We start from the raw sequence: 22,707 nt of genomic DNA, 5'->3' as shown, positions 1-22,707 counted from the left end.
AAGGAGATGTGTGAGGCAAATGATGGTTACACCAGATACTGACTAGCTTTCTGATCCACACCCATACCTTTTTTAAAGTTATCTTTGACCAACCGATGCATATCTGTATTTCCAGTCATGTTGAATCCATAGATAAGGGCCCAATGAAATTATTTACATTGACTGGTTTCCTTATAAGAACTGTAACTCAGTAAAATCTTTTAAATTGTTGCATGTTGAGTTGATATGTTTTGTTCAGTGTAGTATAACTATTTGTTTTCATATTATAATTTTGTGTATATATTTTGTTTTCATGTATTTTCAATTTTAACTTGTCATCTTCAATCATTTTAAATGGATTGTATACATCTGTGGTTGTATTGTGTTTTTACATTGTCAAATCTAATCCTCTAGCGGGTCACTGAACACACCTTCCACGTCGTTCATTATTATCCATTGAACCCATAGCCCCTCGTTGATTATCCCTCACATAACATTGATTAGATGGTATGACTTGAATTGAAGGATTGAATGGCGCCAGACATCTGTATACCCAATGTGACATTTTATGCCTTTCCCTAACCTTAACCCAAAACTCAGTGAAGCAATACCTGAAATTAACCTAACATTAAGCATAATCAATAAAGTTTTTTTCGGCCGGTTGAATATCCAATTCCTAGTCCTATACATTGGGATGAATTTCAGCATAGTTTTTAATGACAGTAGAGAAGCGAATGACTTTGACCTCTTTGGTTTTGGTCTTCTTGTCATCCCACTGGTACTCTGGAGACAACAGCTTGCTGGGCTTGTTGTAAAGCAGGTACCTGTTGAGGTGACTCTCCTCCTGCCAGGCAGCCTCGATGGAATTCCTCGCGTCCTCTTCAAGCTGGTTCCGACATACCTTTTGTTAGTGTGACACATCCTCCACGGACCCTCCGAACACAGCCCCGGCGTAGTAGTAGTCTCCCTCATCCATGGGGATGTAGGCTGTCGAGGCTGGGCGCCGTTCATATGTGAAGAGGTCACGGGTCGCCTGGTAAAACCATGGGTGAATCACAGCAACCAGCCTGCCCAGAGACTCGGCCCCCCAGCGAGCGTGGAACTTGCTATCCACGTCCAGACAGAAGATGTAGTCGGCCTCCCTGCTGATCTGACGTTCGATGGCTGTCTGAATGATCTCCATCCTCCGGGCTGATATCTCCTGCCAGCGGTTTGAACCTGGGACCTGGATCACACTCAAATGTCTCCCCTGGGACAGGTTCACTGATGGAACATCGTCGGGACGATCAGTGAAAACGTAGTAGCGCACGTTGAAGTCGACCATGAAGTGCTTCTCTGCTGTCTCCAGGAAATCTTGGAGAAAGCGGACGTATCTGTCAGAATTTAAAGACACACAGGTAACTGCCAAAATATAGGAAACATCAACATAAAGGGTACTTAATAGAGAGTTGGGCCACCACCAGCCACCTTGGGCCACCACCAGCCACCTTGGGCCGCCACCACCAGCCACCTTGGGCCACCACGAGCCACCTTGGGCCACCACCAGCCACATTGGGCCACCACCAGCCACCTTGGGCCACCACCAGCAACCTTGGGCCACCACCAGCCACCTTGGGCCACCACCAGCCACCTTGGGCCACCACCAGCCACCCTGGGCCACCACCAGCAACCTTGGGCCACCACCAGCCACCTTGGGCCACCACCAGCCACCTTGGGCCACCACGAGCCACCTTGGGCCACCACCAGCCACATTGGGCCACCACCAGCCACCTTGGGCCACCACCAGCCACCTTGGGCCACCACGAGCCACCTTGGTCCACCACCAGCCACCAGAACAGCTCTAATGCACCTTGGCAAAGATTCTACAAGTGTCTGAAACTCTATCAGAGGGATAATTTGGTGTTTTGTTGATAGTGGTGGAAACACTATCTCAGGCTCATTTGGATTGAGATCTGGTGACTGGCATATGGTTTACATCGTTTTCATGCTCATCAAACCATTAGGTGACCACTTGTGCCCTGTAAATGGGGGCATTGTTGATCTGGGGGCAGAGCCATGGTAGCAAAAAGAATGACTGAAATAATGGTCAGCCCAGCCTTTTTATACATGACCGTTAGCATAATGGGATGTTCATTGCTTAATTAACTCAGAAACCACACCTGTGTGGAAGCACCTACATTCAATATACTTTGTATCCCTCATTTACTAGTGTTTTCCACTATTTTGTCAGTTACCTGTACATAACATAAGGGTTTAAGGTGCCTTGCTCAAGTGCACAATGGCAGTCTCAGGCTCCTGCGATTCTGATGCCAGAAACCCTCTGTAACTGTATGGTCATTCTCATAGGACTGTATAGGACATACTCAACCATTTCTGAACAGAAATTACAGTCTACCAGGAAATAAACAAAGTAGTACAGTTATTCAAATCTTAGCCAAGCCATGAATCATGACATCATGATATTGTATTACCTGCCATATGACATTAGCTAGTTATGTGCTCATACACTGAGTGTTTTTTTGTTGTCTTGCCCATTCACCATCGGAATGGCACACATACACAATCCATGTCTCGATTGTGTCGAGGCTTAACAATCCTTCTTTAACCTGTCTCCTCCCCTTCCTCTACACTGATTGAAGTGGAATTAACAAGTGACATCAATAAGGGATCATAGCTTTCACCTGGATTCACCTGGTCAGTCTGTTATGGAGAAAGCACGTGTTCATAATGTTTGTACACTCGGTGTAGTTTCAGTGTTGTAAAAATATTGATAGTTTAATTTCCCTTTTGAATATTTGGGAAAAGTTGTAGGCTACTCACTTTCCAACGGCAAACACTGTGGTTGCTATGGTGAGGTTCATGGACTTGTAGATTATGTCGACGAGGTCAGGGTCAAAGGTTCCTTCCCAGACAATGGGTGCCAACCATGGGGTAACTGCCACCACATCAGTACGACTAAAGAAACAGAACAAGATCAAGCCTCACTGTGTTGTTCTGATTATGATCTGAATGTTTACAGATATACAGATCAAGCCTGACTGTATTGTATTGATTATGATCTCAATATTTACAGATATACAGATCAAGCCTGACTGTGTTGTACTGATTATGATCTCAATGTTTACAGATATACAGATCAAGCCTGACTGTGTGGTACTGATTATGATCTCAATGTTTACAGATATACAGATCAAGCCTGACTGTGTTGTACTGATTATGATCTCAATGTTTACAGATATACAGATCAAGCATGACTGTATTGTACTGATTATGATCTCAATGTTTACAGATATACAGATCAAGCTGGAATGTGTGGTACTGATTATAATCTCAATGTTTACAGATATACAGATCAAGCTGGAATGTGTGGTACTGATTATGATCTCAATGTTTACAGATATACAGATCAAGCTGGAATGTGTGGTTCTGATAATGATCTTAATGTTTACAGATATACAGATCAAGCTGGAATGTGTTGTACTGATTATGATCTCAATGTTTACAGATATACAGATCAAGCCTGACTGTATTGTACTGATTATGATCTCAATGTTTACAGATATACAGATCAAGCTGGAATGTGTGGTACTGATTATGATCTCAATGTTTACAGATATACAGATCAAGCTGGAATGTGTTGTACTGATTATGATCTCAATGTTTACAGATATACAGATCAAGCCTGACTGTGTTGTACTGATTATGATCTCAATGTTTACAGATATACAGATCAAGCTGGAATGTGTTGTACTGATAATGATCTCAATGTTTACAGATATACAGATCAAGCTGGAATGTGTTGTACTGATTATGATCTCAATGTTTACAGATATACAGATCAAGCTGGAATGTGTTGTACTGATTAGGATCTCAATGTTTACAGATATACAGATCAAGCTGGAATGTGTGGTACTGATTATGATCTCAATATTTACAGATATACAGATCAAGCTGGAATGTGTTGTACTGATTAATATCTCAATAGTTTACAGATATACAGATCAAGCTGGAATGTGTTGTACTGATTATGATGTCAATGTTTACAGATATACAGATCAAGCTGGAATGTGTGGTACTGATTATGATCTCAATGTTTACAGATATACAGATCAAGCTGGAATGTGTTGTACTGATTATGATCTCAATGTTTACAGATATACAGATCAAGCTGGAATGTGTTGTAGTGATTATGATCTCAATGTTTACAGATATACAGATCAAGCTGGAATGTGTTGTACTGATTATGATATCATTGTTTACAGATATACAGATCAAGCTGGAATGTGTGGTACTGAATATGATCTCAATGTTTACAGATATACAGATCAAGCTGGAATGTGTGGTACTGATTATGATCTCAATGTTTACAGATATACAGATCAAGCCTGACTGTGTTGTACTGATTATGATCTCAATGTTTACAGATATACAGATCAAGCTGGAATGTGTTGTACTGATTATGATCTCAATGTTTACAGATATACAGATCAAGCCTGACTGTGTTGTACTGATTATGATCTCAATGTTTACAGATATACAGATCAAGCCTGACTGTGTTGTACTGATTATGATCTCAATGTTTACAGATATACAGATCAAGCTGGAATGTGTTGTACTGATTATGATCTCAATGTTTACAGATATACAGATCAAGCTGGAATGTGTTGTACTGATTATGATCTCAATGTTTACAGATATACAGATCAAGCTGGAATGTGTTGTACTGATTATGATGTCAATGTTTACAGATATACAGATCAAGCTGGAATGTGTTGTACTGATTATGATCTCAATGTTTACAGATATACAGATCAAGCTGGAATGTGTTGTACTGATTATGATCTCAATGTTTACAGATATACAGATCAAGCTGGAATGTGTTGTACTGATTATGATATCATTGTTTACAGATATACAGATCAAGCTCGAATGTGTGGTACTGATTATGATCTCAATGTTTACAGATATACAGATCAAGCTGGAATGTGTTGTACTGATTATGATCTCAATGTTTACAGATATACAGATCAAGCTGGAATGTGTTGTACTGATTATGATCTCAATGTTTACAGATATACAGATCAAGCCTGACTGTGTTGTACTGATTATGATCTCAATGTTTACAGATATACAGATCAAGCTGGAATGTGTTGTACTGATTATGATCTCAATGTTTACAGATATACAGATCAAGCTGGAATGTGTTGTACTGATTATGATCTCAATGTTTACAGATATACAGATCAAGCTGGAATGTGTTGTACTGATTATGATCTCAATGTTTACAGATATACAGATCAAGCTGGAATGTGTTGTACTGATTATGATCTCAATGTTTACAGATATACAGATCAAGCTGGAATGTGTTGTACTGATTATGATCTCAATGTTTACAGATATACAGATCAAGCTGGAATGTGTTGTACTGATTATAATCTCAATGTTTACAGATATACAGATCAAGCTGGAATGTGTTGTACTGATCATGATCTCAATAGTTTTGCAAAGAAAGGTCCTTGAAAAGATGTGTGGTTTACCAGGCTACACGCTGATGTGGAAGATAACAATGATATGTAACTAACACAAGGTAACACTACTCACCCCACCAAGACACTGGGCTGCTTGTACAATAGCCTGGGAGAACAAAACGTAATTCATTAGTTAATGAAGATATGGGCTGATGTTATTGCTCTCTCAAAAAAAGGTGCTAGTACCAAAAAGGAGTTTTAACTTCACTGTAAGGGAAACCTTTTTTGGGCTGTGGAGAACCTTTTTTATATTGGTACTTTGGATAATCCTTTATATATAAAAAAAATAAGCTGCAGACAGTAGTAGCAGGAAAACAATGTGGAGAATGGAAGAATAGGATTGGAGTCAATCTAGGTTGCTTTAAAAAATGATTTATCCACGTGGTTTCACCCATGGATGGATGTAAACATGAGGTTTGTGGAGAACTGATTTGGGGGGGGGTGGGTAATTAGGTAGGGGTGTGTCCTCCAGTGGCTGTGGGCTTAAGTTATGTTAATTAAGACAAAATTAGAGGTTGTCTATGATTGATGTCGGTTTTCGCTTTGTCATTATGGGGTATTGTGTGTCTATTGATGAGACAAAGAATTACTCAATCCATTTAAAATAAGGCTGTGACGTAACAAAATGTGGAAAAGGGGAAGGGGTCTGAATACTTTCCAAATACACCGTAAATAAGAGCTAGCTACCATGGAAAGGAAAATACCTGCCTATTTGTGGAAAAAGCACCCTAATAAACTCAATAGTCCTACTGCAGTTTACCTATTTCCTCATGGCCTACACCTACCAACGTGTTTTTGTTTTTATTATATGAGCAAAAAATATTCAATTTTATTTGGAACGGCAAGTTAGTCAAAATTAAACAGGCCTATTTATATAATGAATATGAATTCAGAGGGCAGAAATTATTAAATATTAAAGCATTAGACCTCTCACTAAAGGCTTCAGTCACACAAGTTATATTTAAATCCAAACTGGTTCTCTGGCAGATTAGTAAGAATGTCTCACCCCATGTTCAAGAATGGCCTTTTTTCCTTTGTTCAGATTACAACCTCTCACTTTCAGTTATTTGGAAATGATATCATCTCCAAAATACCATTATTTTTTTTAAACAAGCCATAGAAAGTTGGCAAGGCACACACCTGTCTATAAAAGGTCCCACAGTTGACAGTGCATGTCAGAGCAAAAACCAAGCCATGAGGTGGAAGGAATTGTCCGTTGAGCTCCGAGACAGGATTGTGTCGAGGAACAGATGTGGGGAAGGTCCCCAAGAACACAGCGGCCTCCATCATTCTTAAATGGAAGAAGTTTGGAACTACCAAGACTCTTCGTAGAGCTGGCCGCCCGGCCAAACGAAGCATTCGGGGGAGAAGGGCCTTGATCAGGGACTTGACCAAGAACCCAATGGTCACTCTGAAAGAGCTCCAGAGTTCCTCTGTGGAGATGGCAGAATCTTCCAGAAGGACAGCCATCTCTGCAGCACTCCACCAATCAGGCCTTTATGGTAGAGGGGCCAGACGGAAGCAACGACTCAGTAAAATGCACATGACAGCCCACTTGGAGTTTTCCACAAGGCACCTAAAGGACTCTGACCATGAGAAACAAGATTCTCTGTTCTGATGAAACCAAGATTGAACTCTTTGGCCTGAATGCCAAGTGTTACGTCTGGAGGAAACCTGGTACCATCCCTACGGTGAAGTGTGGTGGCAGCATCATGTTGTGGGGATATTTTAGAGGAAAGGACTGGGATACTAGTTAGCATCGAGGGGAAGATAAACGGAGCAAAGAACAGATCCTTGATGAAAACTCTGGGATGCTGGCCTTCTAGGCAGAGTTCCTCAGTCCAGTGTCTGTGTTATTTTGCCCATCTTTTCTTTTTATTGGCCAGTCTAAGATACGGCTTTTTCTTTGCAGCTCTGCCTAGAAGGCCAGCATCCCGGAGTCTTCTCTTCACTGTTGACGTTGAGACTGGTGTTTTGCGGGTACTATTTAATGAAGCTGTCAGTTGAGGACTTGTGAGGCGTCTGTTTCTCAAACTAGACACTCTAATGTACTTGTCCTCTTGCTCAGTTGTGCACCGGGGCCTCCCACTCCTCTTTCTATTCTGGTTAGAGCCAGTTTGCTCTGTTCTGTGAAGGGAGTAGTACACAGCATTGTACGAGATCTTCAGTTTCTTGGCAATTTCTCACATTTAATAGCCTTAATTTCTCAGAACAGGAATAGACTGACGAGTTTCAGAATAAAGTTCTTTGTTTCTGGCCATTTTGAGCCTGTAATCGAACCCACAAATGCGGATGCTCCAGATACTCAACTAGTCTAAACAAGGCCAGATGTATTGCTTCTTTAAATCAGCACAACAGTTTTCAGCTGTGCCAATATAATTGGAAAAAGGTTTTCTAATGATCAATTAGCCTTTTAAAATGAAGCTTGGATTAGCTAACACAATGTGCCATTGGAACACAGGAGTGATGGTTGCTGGTAATGGGCCTCTGTACGCCTATGTTGATATTCCATAAACAATCAGCCGTTTCCAGCTACAATTGTCATTTACAACATTAATTGGGGACCCCTTCCCACTCTGATCCCGTTAACGGGATTGCTTGACAAGATACCATGGCGGGAAATTCAAAACTGCAAGAATCTAATAATTTCAATTTCTCAAACAATCAACTATTTTACACCATTTGAAAGATAAACATCTCCTAAATCCAACCACATTGTCCGATTTCAAAGAGGCTTTACGGTGAAAGCATAAAGTTAGGTTATGTTAGGAGAGTACATTGAAAATAGCTGTTTGTAATGTTTTGTCAATGCAAAGACAGGCGTCACCAAAAGCAGAAAACCAGCTAAAATGATGCACTAACCTTTGACAATCTTCATCAGATGACACTCCTAGGACATTATGTTATACAATATATGCATTTTTTGTTCCATCAAGTTCATATTTATATCTAATAACAGCATTTTACATTGGCGCGTGACGTTCAGAAAATGTATCTCCCCCAAAAACTGCCGGTGAATTTTCAAAAATACTCATTATAAAACGTGGATAAAATATTAAACTGTTATTCAAAGAATTGTAGATTAATATCTCGTGAAAGCAACCGCAATGACAGATTTCCAAATAACTTTACTGGGAAAGCACACTTTGCAATAATCTGACTACTGCGCTCAGAAAAATAGGCTAGGCTATACAGTTAGCCGGCATGTTGGAGTCATCTAACATCATAAATAACATTAGAACTATTCCCTTACCTTTAATAATCTTCATCAGAAGGCACTTCCAGAAATCCCAGGTCCACAACAAATGTTGTTTCTTTCGACAAAGTTCATAATTTATGTCCAAATAACTCCAAGTTGTTCCATGTTGTTATTGCGTTCGGTAGGCTACTCAAAATGTAGGGCGGGGGAGGGAAAAGTCACGACAAAAAGTTACAAAAAAAATCTATTTACGTTCGTTCAAACATGTCAAACGTTGTTTAGCATCAATCTTTAGGGCCTTGAGAACGTGAAACGGATAAATATTTCAACAGGACCTCTCCTGTGTCTTGATAAACGTTTGAAATACAAAGTCTCATCTCACATAAACGCGCATGTGCGTGCAATAATGAAGTGACGACATCCCAGGGACGTCAACTTCCCTTCCTTCTCATCCGGTCTCTGTTCATCATAGACGCTTCAAACAACTTTACAAAGATTGTTGACATCTAGTGGAAGCCGTAGGAAGTGCAAAATGAATCCTTTGTTACTGTGTGTTCTATTGGCAATGACTCGAAGATAGTACAGCCACAAAATTCTAATTTCCTGCTTGTATTTTTCTCAGGTTTTTGCCTGCCATATGAGTTCTGTTATACTTACAGACACCATTCAAACAGTTTTTATAAAATTCAGAGTGTTTTCTATCCAAATCTGTTAATAATATGCATATCCTAGCTTCTAAGTTGGTGTAGGAGGCAGTTAAAAATGGGCACATATTCTTTTCAAAATTCTCAATACTGCCCCCTTGCCCAAACTAGTTTTAACAATGTCTACACTGCATTTCTGATCAATTTGATGTTCTTTTAATGAACAAAAAAATTGCTTTTCTTTCAAAAACAAGGACATTTCTGAGTGACCCCAAACTTTTGAACGGTAGTGTCTTTCACCAGTAAGTAAATCCATGTTGAGAACTTATGACCCAGGAAAAGTTTTTTTGTTGTCAGATAAAACTGATTCTTCTGGTTTTAATTCAGATGTCAAGTTTACATTCCGTCCTTTGTTTGCAAATGCTGTTTCTCTATCTGGTCATCTCTCCCTTAACCCAGTCTCAGTGGCTCTTAAAGGGACTGACACCCATTTAACATGAACATCACATCCCTCCTAACTTCTCAAAGACAAAACCATTTGGACATTTGTTCAACAGCAGCAATAATAATAATAATAATAATAATAATAATTTAATGGTGCACACACCAGTCAAAGTGATACAGAGCGAGCTGGCTACACTGATGAACTCTCCTTTTGCTATTGAGTCATCATGACTTCAATACTACAGATGCGTCATGTAAATGAAGTGCTATTTGCATGTTATTTAACCTTTATTTAACAAGGCAAGTCAGTTAAGAACAAATTCTTATTTACAATGACAGCCTAGGAACATTGGGTTAACTGCCTTGTTCAGAGGCAGGATGACAGATTTTTACCTTGTCAGCTCAGGGATTCAATCTAGCAACCTTTCAGTTACTGGTCCAACGCTCTAACCACTAGGCTACCTGCCACCCCTAAATGTCATGGGGTGTGATGTCATTTGCTCCATTGTTGAAATGTGTGGCCTATTTTTTGAGGGTGTTGTCCAAGGAATGAGTGTGGCTATAAACATCCTTATCACAAGCTCTACAAACCACGTTGGCTTGCCAACTTCAACTGTGGTTTCCTCTCTGATTCCCACAGCATTTCCTGCAGGGCTGCATTCTATTATATGTGTTTGAAACAGAGACTTAGATTAACATTGTATAATGTTACTGGCCCCATTATGGTGTCTGTGAGAGCACAGGCAATGCCATTGAGGCCATCTCCATTCTGAAGTATTACATTTTGTTCTTCTACTACTTCTAAGAGTTGGTAAACAAACTAGAAAGGGTGCACACTGCCCCCTGAAGGGAGTTGTCTGAACAGGTATAAAGACAAGGATGGTGATTTACTGCCCCCTGAAGGGAGTTGTCTGAACAGGTATAAAGACAAGGATGGTGATTTACTGCCCCTTGGAGGGTGTTGTCTGAACAGTTATAAAGACAAGGATGGTGATTTACTGCCCCCTGGAGGGTGTTGTCTGAACAGGTATAAAGACAAGGATGGTGATTTACTGCTACCTGAAGGGAGTTGTCTGAACAGGTATAAAGACAAGGATGGTGATTTACTGCCACCTGGAGGGAGTTGTCTGAACAGGTATAAAGACAAGGATGGTGATTTACTGCCCCCTGGAGGGAGTTGTCTGAACAGGTATAAAGACAAGGATGGTGATTTACTGCTACCTGCAGTTATGGTATGTTTCCTCACCAGTATAATTCATTGGCTGATCCCTCCTGGTGACCTGGATGGAGTTGTGTTCCTTCCTTAAACTTTCAGATGCATGTAATTGTACCACCGCTCTCAACGCCTGTGTGGTGCACCGGCACAATCTCATGAGTCTGATCGTTCCACGTTGTAGCCCCTCCCACCTCAAAATAATTGACTTTGTTTGACTTCCGGCTTGTCGCGAAGAATCACTTACTCAGGGAGGGAGGAGATGTTTCTAACAATGGATCAAATTGTTCAAATTAGTCAATCACATTTACAGAATGTAAACGCTACAGCAAATTATTGGTGAGAAAAATGAAGGAAATAATATAAACTACTTTTTCCACATAGCATTAGAACAACTAGCTGACGCTGGCTAGCAAGCTTCTTTTCATTGAAATAGCATGGCTGGTTAGCTAGCTAGCAATAGTCTTCTGTCTAGCCTCTAACTAATGGTTGTTACGTTGTGGAACAGAATAGTTATTTGTACTTGTAATTTGGTTGAGACTAACATTAGTTTAGAAAGTCATTGTTTACTTTGTGTATATTTGTTGTTTAATTGGTTGGCTTTTCCAGTTAGGAAGCTGAGATGTATTTGCTCAAGTTGGCTATCTTAGCTATTAGCTAATGTTTTAGTAGAACAGGCTAGCTCCCTGCAGAATCTAGACAATGGAGAATAAGATCTTAAAAAGTTATTCTGCTGTCCCCATTGGATAACTTTCTGAAGAACCCTTTTGTTTCCAAGTAGAACCCTTTTGGTTCTAAGTAGAACCATTTTGGGTTCCATGTAGAACCCTTTCCACAGAGTGTTCTACATGGAACCTAAAATGGTTCTACCTGGAACCAAAAAGGGTTATACTATGAGGACAGCTGAAGAATCCTTTTGGAACCCTTCTTTCTAAGAGTGTATCTAGTTGTTGTTCTGATGGAACGTCCATATGACAGCCACAACATGATGATCATGTATTCAAGCATCTGAAGTGGAGGACAAAAGCCTGCTTTGAATGAGCAAGCTAGAACAATAATAACTAGCTATATCAAATAAACATGTTCAGGAAAAGCAGGGAGAGGGCAAGCTAGTAGTAGTAACATTATTTGAAACCTCACATGCTCATAATCTGTATCTGTTATGTTTAAGCAATAAGGCAGCTCAGGGGTTTGTTGTGTTTGAACAATATACCACGGCTAAGGGCTGTTCTTAAGCACAACACAACGTGGAGTGCCTGGATACAGCCCTTAGCCGTGGTATATTGGCCATATACCACAAACCCCCAAGATGCCTTATTGCTATTAAAAACAATTGCTATTGCTATTACAACAGTAAACAAGTAATATTGACTCATACCCGTGGTATACGGTCTGATATACCGTGGCTTGCTATCTGTCTCATGTTGTAACTATCATCAACATGAACAAGACTTGAGTTCTGTTGAATTGTCAACTGGTCTAAATTCTTATTAGGAAGATGTTGCTGTTCAGAATGACATGTTTATGACTGTTGATTTTCACAGGAATCTCCAAATGCTATGTTGAACGAGCACAACGGATGACTCACTTATTATTTTATGTTTGTGAAAATAACGTGTTGTGCAGTTACTTTTTACATACTGAAACAGTCTCATTAGTTCTGAGCTAGACTGATCGAGGAAATGTCTACTGTAAATGTCTACTACCCTTTTTAAAATGTTGAATGAAATCAGCACCGTTTTTTAATAGTTTGTTGCTACTGTCTAGTGACGAAGTGGGCAATATGGAATACATTGGAGGAGGAAGAGAGAATTAATGAGAAATCAGAACTTGGACAATGTCAAGGAATGAGTAGGTAAATGTACATCCTATCAAAAGAAACGGTGCATAGGTAGCCTTAAGATAACATTAGATATGTGCATGTTATGTACTGGACAGACAGCTAGCTAGCTATTCTCAAAACATTGGATTACCAACTTGAGTGGTGACGTCTCAGTTTGCAGCACATTGTCACATGGACGTAGTAATACACTGAACAAAAATATAAATGCATCATGTAAAGTGTTGGTCTCATGTTTTATGACCTGAAATAAAAGATGGCCGACATTTTCTATGTGCACAAAAAGCTTATTTCACTCGAATGTTGCACCCTGGTCCTTCCTCCGCTGCCTCCTTAACAGTTTATAAATTCCTTTTAAGAAAACATTTTAATTCAGCCTTTGTGGTTTGGAAAGTTTAGTGACTATTATTGCTTTATTTTATTTATCAAACAAATGGGGTTTTGGAAAAGTAGGTACTTTTCTCATCTGTGGATGGGAAGTGTCACAATTTTTCATGGACTTAGTGCTTGATACTTCAGACAAGGAAAAATTATGGATAGCTAATTAAAATAAGAAAATACCTTTATGAACTATGAAGCCTTTATGTGAGTTTTTCCGATTACATCAATTTTTTTTTTAAATCACAAAATGTGACATTAGCTACAAAAAAAATTGTTTTCGGCAATTATCCAAAAACAACTCCAAAATCGCCATTCCTTACCCAACAGGCTGAACAGGTGTAATGAACGCGTGTAAAAGTGACCACATGCGTTCTAATCACCTGTACATGAACACTGAACAGGTGTAATGAACACTGAACAGGTGTAATGAACAGGTGTAATGAACACTGAACAGGTGTAATGAACACTGAACAGGTGTAATGAACACTGAACAGTTGTAATGAACACTGAACAGGTGTAATGAACACTGAACAGGTATAATGAACACTGAGCAGGTGTAATGAACACTGAACAGGTGTAATGAACACTGAACAGGTGTAATGAACAGGTGTAATGAACACTGAACAGGTGTAATGAACACTGAACAGGTGTAATGAACACTGAACAGTTGTAATGAACACTGAACAGGTGTAATGAACACTGAACAGGTATAATGAACACTGAGCAGGTGTAATGAACACTGAACAGGTGTAATGAACACTGAACAGGTGTAATGAACACTGAACAGGTGTAATGAACACTGAACAGGTATAATGAACACTGAACAGGTGTAATGAACACTGAACAGGTGTAATGAACACTGAACAGGTGTAATGAACGGTGTAATGAACACTGAACAGGTGTAATGAACACTGAACAGGTGTAATGAACGGTGTAATGAACACTGAACAGGTGTAATGAACGGTGTAATGACCACTGAACAGGTGTAATGAACACTGAACAGGTGTAATGAACACTGAACAGGTGTAATGAACGGTGTAATGAACACTGAACAGGTGTAATGAACGGTGTAATGAACACTGAACAGGTGTAATGAACACTGAACAGGTGTAATGAACACTGAACAGGTGTAATGAACACTGAACAGGTGTAATGAACACTGAACAGGTGTAATGAACACTGAACAGGTGTAATGAACGGTGTAATGAACACTGAACAGGTGTAATGAACACTGAACAGGTATGATGAACACTGAACAGGTGTAATGAACACTGAACAGGTGTAATGAACACTGAACAGGTGTAATGAACGGTGTAATGAACACTGAACAGGTGTAATGAACACTGAACAGGTGTAATGAACACTGAACATGTGTAATGAACACTGAACAGGTATGATGAACACTGAACAGGTGTAATGAACACTGAACAGGTGTAATGAACACTGAACAGGTATAATGAACACTGAACAGGTGTAATGAACACTGAACAGGTATAATGAACACTGAACAGGTGTAATGAACACTGAACAGGTGTAATGAACACTGAACAGGTGTAATGAACTGAACAGGTGTAATGAACACTGAACAGGTATAATGAACACTGAACAGGTGTAATGAACGGTGTAATGAACACTGAACATGTGTAATGAACACTGAACAGGTATAATGAACACTGAACAGGTGTAATGAACACTGAACAGGTGTGATGAACACTGAACAGGTATAATGAACACTGAACAGGTGTAATGAACACTGAACAGGTGTAATGAACTGAACAGGTGTAATGAACACTGAACAGGTGTAATGAACACTGAACAGGTGTAATGAACACTGAACAGGTGTAATGAACACTGAACAGGTGTAATGAACATGTTTAATGAACACTGAACAGGTGTAATGAACACTGAACAGGTGTAATGAACACTGAACAGATGTAATGAACACTGAACAGGTGTAATGAACACTGAACAGGTGTAATGAACACTGAACAGGTGTAATGAACACTGAACAGGTACAATGAACACTGAACAGGTGTAATGAACACTGAACAGGTGTAATGAACACTGAACAGGTGTAATGAACTGAACAGGTATAATGAACACTGAACAGGTGTAATGAACACTGAACAGGTATAATGAACACTGAACAGGTGTAATGAACGGTGTAATGAACACTGAACATGTGTAATGAACACTGAACAGGTATAATGAACACTGAACAGGTGTAATGAACACTGAACAGGTGTGATGAACACTGAACAGGTATAATGAACACTGAACAGGTGTAATGAACACTGAACAGGTGTAATGAACTGAACAGGTGTAATGAACACTGAACAGGTATAATGAACACTGAACAGGTGTAATGAACACTGAACAGGTGTAATGAACACTGAACAGGTGTAATGAACACTGAACAGGTGTAATGAACATGTTTAATGAACACTGAACAGGTGTAATGAACACTGAACAGGTATAATGAACACTGAACAGGTGTAATGAACACTGAACAGGTGTAATGAACACTGAACAGATGTAATGAACAGGTGTAATGAACACTGAACAGGTGTAATGAACAGGTGTAATGAACACTGAACAGGTGTAATGAACACTGAACAGGTGTAATGAACACTGAACAGGTGTAATGAACATGTTTAATGAACACTGAACAGGTGTAATGAACACTGAACAGGTGTAATGAACACTGAACAGATGTAATGAACACTGAACAGGTGTAATGAACACTGAACAGGTGTAATGAACACTGAACAGGTGTAATGAACACTGAACAGGTGTAATGAACACTGAACAGTTGTAATGAACACTGAACAGGTGTAATGAACACTGAACAGTTGTAATGAACACTGAACAGGTATAATGAACACTGAACAGGTATAATGAACACTGAACAGGTGTAATGAACACTGAACAGGTGTGCATTTACCTTAGAATGCTTTTTTACTCTTTTAGTTATAAAATTGTAATACTTTTGTTGTTTTTATATCCTTTTATGATTCTAGTGTAGTAAATATTCCGCTTTTATTTTCATTGTTTTTTCCTATGAAGTGCATTGTGTTTCATTCATGTCTGAAATGTGCTATATATTAAAGCCTGATTTGATGTATTACTCTGTTCCAGAATAAATTGCCTTTGGAATGACCCAGGTTCTTCCTCCTCTGCAGATTCCTTAACAGTTTATTAATTCCTTTGTAGAAACAATATTTTCATCCAGGCTTTGTGTCTTGGAAAGGGAAGTGACTATTAATTGATGAATCTAATGATCAAACACATGGGGTTTTAGAAAAGTAGGTACTTTAGTCAAAACACCCCCATCTAGTGGATGTATTGTGTCTCTAGAATGAGTAGGTACTTTAGTAAAAACACCCCCATCTAGTGGATGTATTGTGTCTCTAGAATGAGTGGGTACTTTAGTCAAAACACCCCCATCTAGTGGATGTATTGTGTCTCTAGAATGAGTAGGTACTTTAGTCAAAACACCCCCATCTAGTGGATGTATTGTGTCTCTAGAATGAATAGGTACTTTAGTCAAAACACCCCCATCTAGTGGATGTATTGTGTCTCTAGAATGAGTAGGTACTTTAGTCAAAACACCCCCATCTAGTGGATGTATTGTGTCTCTAGAATGAGTAGGTACTTTAGTCAAAACACCCCCATCTAGTGGATGTATTGTGTCTCTAGAATGAGTAGGTACTTTAGTCAAAACACCCCCATCTAGTGGATGTATTGTGTCTCTAGAATGAGTAGGTACTTTAGTCAAAACACCCCCATCTAGTGGATGTATTGTGTCTCTAGAATGAGTAGGTACTTTAGTCAAAACACCCCCATCTAGTGGATGTATTGTGTCTCTAGAATGAGTAGGTGCTTTAGTCAAAACACCCCCATCTAGTGGATGTATTGTGTCTCTAGAATGAGTAGGTACTTTAGTCAAAACACCCCCGTCTAGTGGATGTATTGTGTCTCTAGAATGAGTAGGTACTTTAGTCAAAACACCCCCGTCTAGTGGATGTATTGTGTCTCTAGAATGAGTAGGTACTTTAGTCAAAACACCCCCATCTAGTGGATGTATTGTGTCTCTAGAATGAGTAGGTACTTTAGTCAAAACACCCCCATCTAGTGGATGTATTGTGTCTCTAGAATGAGTAGGAAAAACACCCCCATCTAGTGGTTGTATTGTGTCTCTAGAATGAGTAGGTACTTTAGTCAAAACACCCCCATTTAGTGGATGTATTGTGTCTCTAGAATGAGTAGGTACTTTAGTCAAAACACCCCCATCTAGTGGATGTATTGTGTCTCTAGAATGAGTAGGTACTTTAGTCAAAACACCCCCGTCTAGTGGATGTATTGTGTCTCTAGAATGAGTAGGTACTTTAGTCAAAACACCCCCATCTAGTGGATGTATTGTGTCTCTAGAATGAGTAGGTACTTTAGTCAAAACACCCCCGTCTAGTGGATGTATTGTGTCTCTAGAATGAGTAGGTACTTTAGTCAAAACACCCCCGTCTAGTGGATGTATTGTGTCACTAGAATGAGTAGGTACTTTAGTCAAAACACCCCCATCTAGTGGATGTATTGTGTCTCTAGAATGAGTAGGTACTTTAGTCAAAACACCCCCATCTAGTGGATGTATTGTGTCTCTAGAATTAGCAGGAAATCACTGTTCAAGACGAAGGCTGGAGGAACATATTGTTTCTATAAAATAATGAATAAATGATGGAAGGGATTTGTTTTCACATGGACTCATAGAAACAATGCTATACATCAAAATAGTATAGAATGTTGATGTATAGAAATTTAAAAAGATAAACTGCATTTGTGGCATTGAGCTCTAGAATGGCTTTTGTTTGTCATCACGGGAAGTCTGTGTAGCATCAGTCAGTCAGTCAGTTTGACCCTTTTCTGATATCAATGACGTTTAAGTCATTTACATTTAAGTCATTTAGCAGACGCTCTTATCCAGAGCGACTTACAAATTTGTGCATTCACCTTATGATATCCAGTGGAACAACCACTTTACAATAGTACATCTATATCTTTTTTGGGGGGGGGTTAGAAGGGTTACTTTATCCTATCCCAGGTATTCCTTAAAGAGGTGGTGTTTCAGGTGTCTCCGGAAGGTGGTGATTGACTCCGCTGTCCTGGCGTCGTGAGGGAGCTTGTTCCACCATTGGGGTGCCAGAGCAGCGAACAGTTTTGACTGGGCTGAGCGGGAACTGTGCTTCCTCAGAGGTAGGGGGGCCAGCAGGCCAGAGGTGGATGAACGCAGTGCCCTTGTTTGGGTGTAGGGCCTGATCAGAGCCTGAAGGTACGGAGGTGCCGTTCCCCTCACAGCTCCATAGGCAAGCACCATGGTCTTGTAGCGGATGCAAGCTTCAACTGGAAGCCAGTGGAGAGAGCGGAGGAGCGGGGTGATGTGAGAGAACTTGGGAAGGTTGAACAACAGACGGGCTGCGGCGTTCTGGATGAGTTGTAGGGGTTTAATGGCACAGGCAGGGAACCCAGCCAACAGCGAGTTGCAGTAATCCAGACGGGAGATGACAAGTGCCTGGATTAGGACCTGCGCCGCTTCCTGTGTGAGGCAGGGTCGTACTCTGCGAATGTTGTAGAGCATGAACCTACAAGATCGGGTCACCGCCTTGATGTTAGTGGAGAATGACAGGGTGTTGTCCAGGGTCACGCCAAGGTTCTTAGCACTCTGGGAGGAGGACACAATGGAGTTGTCAACCGTGATGGCGAGATCATGGAACGGGCAGTCCTTCCCCGGGAGGAAGAGCAGCTCCTTCTTGCCGAGGTTCAGCTTGAGGTGGTGATCCGTCATCCACACTGATATGTCTGCCAGACTTGCAGAGATGCGATTCGCCACCTGGTTATCAGAAGGGGGAAAGGAGAAGATGAATTGTGTGTCATCTGCGTAGCAATGATAGGAGAGGCCATGTGAGGATATGACAGAGCCAAGTGACTTGGTGTATAGCGAGAATAGGAGAGGGCCTAGAACAGAGCCCTGGGGGACACCAGTGGTGAGAGCACGTGGTGCGGAGACAGATTCTCGCCACGCCACCTGGTAGGAGCGACCTGTCAGGTAGGACGCAATCCAAGCGTGGGCCGCGCCGGAGATGCCCAACTCGGAGAGGGTGGAGAGGAGGATATGATGGTTCACAGTATCAAAGGCAGCAGATAGGTCTAGAAGGATGAGAGCAGAGGAGAGAGAGTTAGCTTTAGCAGTGCGGAGAGCCTCCGTGACACAGAGAAGAGCAGTCTCAGTTGAATGACCAGTCTTGAAACCTGACTGATTTGGATCAAGAAGGTCATTCTGAGAGAGATAGCAGGAGAGCTGACCAAGGACGGCACGTTCAAGAGTTTTGGAGAGAAAAGAAAGAAGGGATACTGGTCTGTAGTTGTTGACATCGGAGGGATCGAGTGTAGGTTTTTTCAGAAGGGGTGCAACTCTCGCTCTCTTGAAGACGGAAGGGACGTAGCCAGCGGTCAAGGATGAGTTGATGAGCAAGGTGAGGTAAGGGAGAAGGTCTCCAGAAATGCTCTGGAGAAGAGAGGAGTTGATAGTGTCAAGCGGGCAGGTTGTTGGGCGGCCGGCCGTCACAAGACGCGAGATTTAATCTGGAGAGAGAGGGGAGAAAGAGGTCAGAGCACAGGGTAGGGCGGTGTGAGCAGGACCAGCGGTGTCGTTTAACTTAGCAAACGAGGATCGGATGTCGTCGACCTTCTTTTCAAAATGGTTGACGAAGTCATCCGCAGAGAGGGAGGGGGGGGAGGGGGAGGAGGATTCAGGAGGGAGGAGAAGGTGGCAAAGAGCTTCCTAGGGTTAGAGGCAGATGCTTGGAATTTAGAGTTGTAGAAAGTGGCTTTAGCAGCAGAGACAGAAGAGGAAAATGTAGAGAGGAGGGAGTGAAAGGATGCCAGGTCCGCAGGGAGGCTAGTTTTCCTCCATTTCCGCTCGGCTGCCCGGAGCCCTGTTCTGTGAGCTCGCAATGAGTCATCGAGCCACGGAGCAGGAGGGGAGGACCGAGCCGGCCTGGAGGATAGAGGACATAGAGAGTCAAAGGATGCAGAAAGGGAGGAGAGGAGGGTTGAGGAGGCAGAATCAGGAGATAGGTTGGAGAAGGTTTGAGCAGAGGGAAGAGATGATAGGATGGAAGAGGAGAGAGTAGCGGGAGAGAGAGAGCGAAGTTTGCGACGGCGCAATACCATCCGAGTAGGGGCAGAGTGAGAAGTGTTGGATGAGAGCGAGAGGGAAAAGGATACAAGGTAGTGGTCGGAGACTTGGAGGGGAGTTGCAATGAGATTAGTGGAAGAACAGCATCTAGTAAAGATGAGGTCAAGCGTATTGCCTGCCTTGTGAGTAGGGGGGGAAGGTGAGAGGGTGAGGTCAAAAGAGGAGAGGAGTGGAAAGAAGGAGGCAGAGAGGAATGAGTCAAAGGTAGACGTGGGGAGGTTAAAGTCACCCAGAACTGTGAGAGGTGAGCCATCCTCAGGAAAGGAACTTATCAAGGCGTCAAGCTCATTGATGACCTCTCCAAGGGAACCTGGAGGGCGATAAATGATAAGGATGTTAAGCTTGAAAGGGCTGGTAACTGTGACAGCATGGAATTCAAAGGAGGCGATAGACAGATAGGTCAGGGGAGAAAGAGAGAATGTCCACTTGGGAGAGATGAGGATTCCAGTGCCACCACCCCGCTGGCCAGATGCTCTTGGGGTATGCGAGAACACGTGGGTAGACGAGGAGAGAGCAGTAGGAATAGCAGTGTTGTCTGTGGTAATCCATGTTTCCGTCAGCGCCAAGAAGTCGAGGGACTGGAGGGTAGCATAGGCTGAGATGAACTCTGCCTTGTTGGCCGCAGACCGGCAGTTCCAGAGGCTGCCGGAGACCTGGAACTCCACGTGGGTCGTGCGCGCTGGGACCACCAGGTTAGAGTGGCAGCGGCCACGCGTGTGAAGCGTTTGTATGGCCTGTGCAGAGGGGAGAGAACAGGGATAGACAGACACATACTTGACAGGCTACAGAAGAGGCTACGCTAATGCAAAGGAGATTGGAATGACAAGTGGACTACACGTCTCGAATGTTCAGAAAGTTAAGCTTACGTTGCAAAGATCTTATTGACTAAAATGATACAGTACTGCTGGCTGGTGAAGTAGGCTAGCTAGCAGTGGCTGCGTTGTTGACTTTGAAAGTGTAGCTGGCTAGGTAACCTCGATAGTTTCAGTACTACACCTTATCATGATACAAAGGCAACTATGTAGCTAGCTAACATAACACTAGGTCATAACACTAGGTCATAACTGTATGCATTGTGGGGTATATTTATGAGACAGAATGGGCAGCTCTTTTATGTGCTTTATTATTCCATTGTACCATAGATGATAACTACAACAAACTTCCCACAGAACAAGGAGACCCATTGGAAAAGTTTCTTGTTCGACCTCAGCCCTCTCCCCTCATCAACCTGGTGCAGGGAGCTGGCTGGATGTACTGGTTCCCCCTGGTGGCCGTGAGCGGAGGTGCGCACACACACGTTTGGAGGTTGCGGTTGCACTACCAAGAATGAATAATTGGAGCGAATTCTGGACTCATGTTCTACCAACAATGAAACACTCACAGACGCCGACCCAGTATGGAATCCTGACATCAGCTGCTGTATTCACTCTAAAATCATTAATTGTATGCTTCTTTTTTCTTACCATGTAAATCTGGCAGGAGAAAACATCAGGTTTCTACCTATCCTCGCTCCTCACCATGTAAATCTGACTGGACAAAACATCAGGTTTCTAACTATCCTCACCATGTAAATCTGACAGGAGAAAACATCAGGTTTCTAACTATCCTCGCTCCTCGCCATGTAAATCTGACAGGAGAAAACATCAGGTTTCTAACTATCCTCGCCATGTAAATCTGACAGGAGAAAACATCAGGTTTCTAACTATCCTCGTTCCTCACCATGTAAATCTGACAGGAGAAAACATCAGGTTTCTAACTATCCTCGCTCCTCACCATGTAAATCTGACAGGAGAAAACATCAGGTTTCTAACTATCCTCGCTGCTCGCCATGTAAATCTGTCAACGTCATCCAGACCATAAATTCTGATATAAACCCTCTATTTTTCTCATTCCACTCGTCAGGATTGGAACTTCACACGTTATACCCAGAAGGGTGAAAGTGTTAACAGGAGTTACGTTTGGTACTTCCCAAAGAGAAAGGGTTTGATCTATTCATTTAAGAACAGGTTTACATAGAAACCATAATGTTAGCCAAGTTGTTTTGATTGTAAATCCAGGAAAAAATTAAAGACAGAATTTGAGGAAGACGTGATAGGGACAACTATTGTCTAATTGTTTGAAATCGATGGATCCAACATGAATATAAAACATGAACATAGGAAAAATACAATAGTTTATACAATGGAGCATTCAAAAACTGGTCCACTGACAGTGGGGCAATCTTAGCTTT

At 41.5% G+C, this 22,707-nt stretch overlaps 1 long non-coding RNA gene and 1 pseudogene across 1 annotated transcript; one reads left to right on the top strand and one right to left on the bottom strand.

Moving 5' to 3' along the window:
* Positions 1–494: 494 nt before the first annotated feature.
* LOC115183715 (globoside alpha-1,3-N-acetylgalactosaminyltransferase 1-like) lies at positions 495–13,114 on the bottom strand (annotated as a pseudogene).
* Positions 13,115–21,948: 8,834 nt separating this feature from the next.
* On the top strand, positions 21,949–22,541 carry LOC115183721 (uncharacterized). The gene is made up of 2 exons (XR_003874046.1): positions 21,949–22,023; positions 22,071–22,541. It is a non-coding gene; the product is annotated as an uncharacterized LOC115183721 (long non-coding RNA).
* Positions 22,542–22,707: the final 166 nt, after the last annotated feature.

This window comes from Salmo trutta, unplaced genomic scaffold (assembly GCF_901001165.1).
Source record: "Salmo trutta unplaced genomic scaffold, fSalTru1.1, whole genome shotgun sequence".
NCBI classification, from domain to species: domain Eukaryota; kingdom Metazoa; phylum Chordata; class Actinopteri; order Salmoniformes; family Salmonidae; genus Salmo; species Salmo trutta.
This window is presented reverse-complemented; position numbering and strand designations above follow the sequence as displayed.